The sequence below is a fragment of the Larimichthys crocea genome, chromosome III, assembly GCF_000972845.2.
Source record: "Larimichthys crocea isolate SSNF chromosome III, L_crocea_2.0, whole genome shotgun sequence".
NCBI lineage: Eukaryota > Metazoa > Chordata > Actinopteri > Sciaenidae > Larimichthys > Larimichthys crocea.
The window spans coordinates 40,997,365-41,003,795 of NC_040013.1; positions in this window are offsets into that span (position 1 = coordinate 40,997,365).

Sequence of the window (6,431 nt, forward strand, 5' to 3'; positions counted from 1 at the left end):
GATGCCGGCGGAGGAGTAGGAGCGCTGAGACTCCCCATCCGCATTGTCCGTGTCCGAGTTGGAACAGCCATCGGATGAGAGGATCGGGGATGGAGAGGCCGCACGTTTACTCTTCTCCGGGATGTGGTCTGGGGAAGGGAATGGAGGCCAGAGGAGAAACTTCATGGCCGGGTGAGGGGAAGGATGAGGCCTCCGGCTCCTGAGGCAGGGGGGTCCATGTGGTGGTGAGCCGTCTCTGGCTGTAGCGTCGGTTTAAATCGTCCATGTCTTTCAGCCGGGTTGAATCAAACAGCGGGTTGTGTTGGTACATCTGCTGTTGTGTCTCCTTTGAAGCGTTGCATGGGTGAGGGGGTGCGGTTTCACAAGGACAGAGTTTTTTTCACTGCCAGAACATCATTCCATTTACAGCAGCTGGTAAACCGTGACGTAATATTTTTTCTCCAATTTCTTCCATCGTCGTTGGAACTCAACATCCCTACAGCAGACAGAGGCCCCACTGTTTCACCCTCATTCCTCTGATACAGCCAGAGCTCACTTGTATCGTACTTGAACACATAGCCCCAATAGCCTTGCACTCCGTACGGCTCCAGAGACCATTCTTCATGCAGAGAATCGCACGGGGGCGATTGTAGTCGACACAGATAGACTACGCTCTTTGGAGCATCAGCGATCGATCTTGATTCTTGAAAGATTGTAACAGGTGTCTCACATATCAGAGATGCGATGACTCTCTTCTGCTGTAAATGCTGCATTTCTTCGTTGCTCGAGTCGTTATTATTGTTTTTTTCTACAACATTTGGGGTCTTATCTGCGTGTGTGTGTGTGTGCGTGCGTGTGTAAAACTGCTGACGGGGGTAATAGAGAAGACACCCCCATTTCCAGAACATTTCTTTAACTTTACCTACATTCAGCACAACCAATAAGTCCCCAAGACTCCATGACTCAGAGGGGAGAAGACCATAAATGCTAATGCATTTAATAGGTAAAGTAATGTGTGTGTGTGTGTGTGTGTGTAAACCTGTTGATAGGGGTATTAGGGAAGACACTTTCACACAACTTTTCCCTTATCTCATCTTGCACTAAGTGTGTGTGTGTGGGGACGGTTAAAGTTGTAAAACTGTCAAGGTGGGGTCAACGAAAGGTGTGGAGTATATCTCTTATTTCATCCACCAAGTAAAAAACAAAAACTAAACAAAGCTTACTGAGGACATCCAGAGGATGAAAAATTCATTAAATTTTTGTTTTTTCATTGTGCTTCATCAGTGCTAGAGACACAGCATTTAGTTGGATCATTACATGAGATCACAGTAACGTGTTCAAACATGTTAGCACTGTCGCCTAACAGCAAAAAGGTTCTGGGTTCAAACCCCCCCAGCCAGGTCTTTTGGGGCCTTTTTTGTTGAGGAGTTTGTAAATGGGGCTTTGTGGAGTCTGCATGTTCTCCCTGGTTATCTCCGGGTTCTCCGACTTCCTCCCACAGTCCCAAGACATGCAGGTTATTTAGTGACCCCTAGGAGAGAATGTGAGCGTCACTGCTTGTTTGTCTCTGTGTGCCAGTCCTGTGATGAACTGGCTGCCTGTCCAGGGTGTACCCCACCTCTCGCCCAGTGTTAGCTGGGACTGGCTCCAGCCCCCTGCAGCCCTGGTAAGGATAAGTATTTAGGGAAAATGAATGAATGACATGGCAGCGACCAAAGCCACCACACTCTGAGCTTCAGTAGCCTGTGGTTGATGTCACCGATACAACGTCCATATTTTATACAGTCTATGGTCTGACTCGGTGTAGAGAGATCAAAGTTTCTCGTCTATTTTTGGCTCAAAACTCAAATATATAAATATTTAATCTAAATACTGACTGGAGATGGAAAAACTCACCATTCTTGTCTCTTGACATGTATTTTCTTTCATTTGCCTATCTTTATCACTGAAAATGTATTTTTTTCATCACGTGAAATAAGAGAGAAGCGATGCTGTGTCACCACAGTGGTTAGTTCATTTTGTTTGTGTGCTTTGTCAGAAGCTGTCAGATACGCTGCTTTCACAATGTGAGGACACTGTGCTGCCATGCTTCCCCTTTTCTCTGTTATCCGAGTTTGTCAAAAAATGAATTCAACTTTGAGTAAGGGTTGACTACACGGATAGTTTATATAATATACAAGCATCTGTGTCATAGTATTGAGGTATAAGTGTGTGTCAAACAAGTATTTACTAATTAAATATACATAAGTTATGACCCAAAGGGGTCAATGTCACAAAATTAAACACATAAATGTTTTGGTGCTATTTAATGGTGTAAAATCACCATAATAATAATAATAATTTTACACTGTGCATTGTTTATTTAATAACTAATAGGTTATATCAACACTGAATGTAGCCACAAGGGGGCACAAGCCAGTGTCTTAATGTGCTGGTCCCAAGCCCTGATAAATACAGAGGGTTGTGTCAGGAAGGGCATCCGACGTAAAACTTAAATCAAACATGCAAATCGAATCTATGACCATCTATCGGATCGGTCGAGGCCCGGGTTAACAACGACCGCCATCGGTGCTGTTCACCTACAGGGTGCTGGTGGAAATTGGACTACTCTTGGTCGAAGAAGGAGAAGAGGAAGGCGTGTTCGTAGGAAGAGGGAGAAGAGGAAAGCCAAGAGTCTAGGACTGAGAGTAGGGACTTTGAATGTTGGAACTATGACAGGAAAAGGTAGAGAGTTGGTTGACATGATGCAGAGGAAGAAAGTAGACATACTGTGTGTCCAGGAGACCAGGTGGAAAGGTAGCAAGGCTAGAAGCTTAGGAGCAGGGTTCAAGTTGTTCTATCATGGTGTAGGTAGGAAGAGAAGTGGAGTAGGAGTTATCTTGAAGGAGGAGATTGTTAGGAGTGTACTGGAGGTAAAAAGAGTGTCAGATAGAGTGATGAGTCTGAAGCTAGATATCGAAGGTGTGATGTTCAATGTTGTTAGTGGGTATGCTTCACAGGTAGGATGTAAGCTGGAGGAGAAGGAGACATTCTGGTTGGACCTCGATAAAGTGATGCAGAGCATCCCTAGAAGTGAGAGTTGTCATTGGTGCAGACTTTAATGGACATGTTGGTGTAGGAAACAGAGATGATGAGGAGGTGATGGGCAGGTTTGGTATCCAGGAGAGGAACGCAGAAGGACAGATGGTGGTTGATTTTGCAAAAAGGATTGTCGTGTATTTGGTAGTGATGCAGTTGAAGATGTTTGAAGAGAAACTTCGCCGACACTGTCTTAGTTGTATAACAAATTTATTACAATAAGTTCAGTATTGTAACAAGTAAAACGTTACTTCGAGAGCCCCTGGCCGAATGATGAGACCCTCCTGATCTATGCGGGACAAGCCCTTATATGTAATAGGTTATGCCCCCAAAACATACAATAAAAATAACTCACCCCAAGACATGCAGTAAAATAACTCGAGTCAGAGCGACAGATAGATAAGAGAAATTCCTTTCCCAGGATACCCCACCTATGGGCCTTAACCTTTGACCTGACCCCTTATCTATCCAGTTAAAAGAAATCATATTCTACATCACATCTACACATCTGACAGCGGTGCCAAGATAGTATTAGCTTTAGTATACATGATCTATACATGTTGGCAAGGCAGAGAGACAGAGATGGGAAGGACGTGCAGCAGGCTAGGGTGATTAAGGATAGGGATGGAAGTGTACTGACAGGTGCCAGTAGTGTTATGGGAAGATGGAAAGAGTACTTTGAAGAGTTGATGAATGAGGAAAATGAGAGAGAATGAAGAGCAGAAGAGGTGACTGTTGTGGACCAGGAAGTAGCAAAGATTAGTGAGGATGAAGTGAGGAGGGCATTGAAGAGGATGAAGAGTGGAAAGGCACTCGGCCCTGATGATATACCTGTGGAGGTATGGAAGTGTCTAGGAGAGATGGCAGTAAAATTTTTGACTGGGTTGTTCAACAGGATCTTAGATAGTGAGAAGATGCCAGAGGAATGGAGGATAAGTGTGATGGTGCCCATTTTTAAGAACAAGGGAGTTGTGGCAACTACAGAGGAATAAAGCTGATGAGCCATACAATGAAGTTATGGGAAAGAGTAGTTGAAGCTAGACTAAGGGCAGAAGTGAGCATTTGTGAGCAGCAGTATGGTTTCATGCCAAAAAAGACTACTACAGATGCAGTATTTGCTTTGAGGATGTTGACAGAGAAGTACAGAGAAGGTCAGAGGGAGCTGCACTGTGTCTTTGTAGATCTGGAGAAAGCTTGTGACAGGGTGCCCAGAGAGGAACTGTGGTATTGTATGAGGAAGTCTGGACTAACAGAGAAGTATGTTAGAGCGGTGCAGGACGTGTATGAGGGCTGTAAGACAGTGGTGAGGTGTGCTGTAGGTGTGACAGAGGAGTTAAAGGTGGAGGTGGGACTGCATCAGGGATCAGCTCTGAGCCCCTTCTTGTTCGCTATGGTGATGGACAGGCTGACAGACGAGGTTAGACAGGAATTTCCATGGACTATGATGTTTGCAGATGACATTGTGATCTGTAGTGAGAGCAGGGAACAGGTGGAGGAGAAGCTAGAGAGGTGGAGGTTTGCCCTGGAAAGGAGAGGAATGAAGGTTAGCCGCAGCAAGACGGAGTACATGTGTGTGAATGAGAGGGACGCAAGTGGAAGAGTGAGGTTACAGGGAGAAGAAATAAAGAAGGTGGAGGATTTTAAGTATTTAGGATCAACAGTCCAGAGCAATGGAGAGTGTGGAAAAGAAGTGAAGAAGCGTGTGCAGGCAGGCAGAGATAGTGAATCTATTGGTAGAAGGATGCTGAGTTTTGGGTTTATGGATGCAGTGAAAGAGGACATGAAGTTACCGTAGTTGGTGTGAGAGAAGGGGATGCAGAAGACAGGGTTAGATGGAGGCAACTGATTCACTGTGGCGACCCCTGAAGGGAAAAGCCGAAAGAAGAAGAAGGTTATATCAACACTGTAAACTGTAAGTGCTATCTGCAGGGTTTTTTGGACAGACGATTGACCTTTTTTATTTTTTTAATGTTTATTCAGTGTGATGGAACAATACAATCAGATATACAAAATGCTTTATAATGTGTAACAAAATAAGGTATGTATGAGGTCAAAGTGACAGTCTGAGAAGATTGGAAATGAGCGTAACATTAGCAGACTTCCCTTCACATGATACACATAGAAATAAGAGAAAAGAGAGTTTGTTGTAAGTACAAGAATAGCAGAAAACAAAAACAAACATTGCTGATGGAATTGTGAAAGTACAAAACGTATCATGTCTAAGTCATAATGCAATGCTGTATGCCATAATGTTATAACTGACTACTTTAAATGTTTGAAGATATTTAAGATATTAACATAAGTTTTCAGCAATCAGCCGATATTGTTTCAATGGTAACACTTTATTCATAATATGTAAAATGTAACTTAAGTTCAATAGCAGTGTACAGATGAGAACTCACAGCAGTTATTCATGTCATAGGATGAAAAAGCACAGCACAACCCTGATTCTAAAAAAGTTGGGACGCTGTGTAAAATATAAATAAAAGCAGAATATATCAAAATTACAAAAAATAAAGTTTATTTGTTTGAACAGTAAATATGTTGTCTTTCTACGTAACAGTGGAATAGAGGTTAAACAAGATTTTTTTTACCCAGCTTTGTTGGAATCAGGATTTGTAATTAACAAAATTCATTATTCTTTCCCATTTTAATAATGCAATGGTATTGTTATTTTTTATACATGTGTGATTTCTTGAAAACAGTTTGGAGTGTACTTCTTTTTTGCCTTCACAGATTTAGAAAGAAGAAATATTTCATTAGTTCTATATTTTGGGCTTATCTCTGCGTGTAACAAGTTGTATTCTAAACAGAAATGTGTTTTGGTAGGCAGGACATGTCTTACCAAATAGGTGTTATTGGTTGTATTATGTATTGTAAAATGAAGGATCCTAGAGTCAGGATATTTCAGCCTTTGCTGCTTTGATTTTTTTAAAGCTTTGCCCAGCAACATCCCATCTAGCTCTGTATATAGCTGGGGAATAAATAAAAAAATAACGTGCATAAGATGCTGGAGTAGCACAACACCATCGTCACACACAGACAGACAAGACAAAAGACTCTAATTTACAGACACAAGCACACACACATGCACCCTGGCTGCTGGGGCAAGGTGGCCACCCACACCGCACTTTCTGCAGGAAATGCAGTTTTTAGTTATTTTCATTCTCCAGGCCAGTCTAAAACATAATAATGGCTCAAAATAAATATATAAAATTAAATAAAACATAAAGATTTAATACGTGCAATAATTTCACAGTACATGCATGTCATAATGACAAATAAATCCTCCTCTGACCAGAGGTTTGATTGTAGGTTTTATTCTAAGGATAACGGACCGATCTAACGGCTCCACTTCCTCCGTCTGAGCGGCT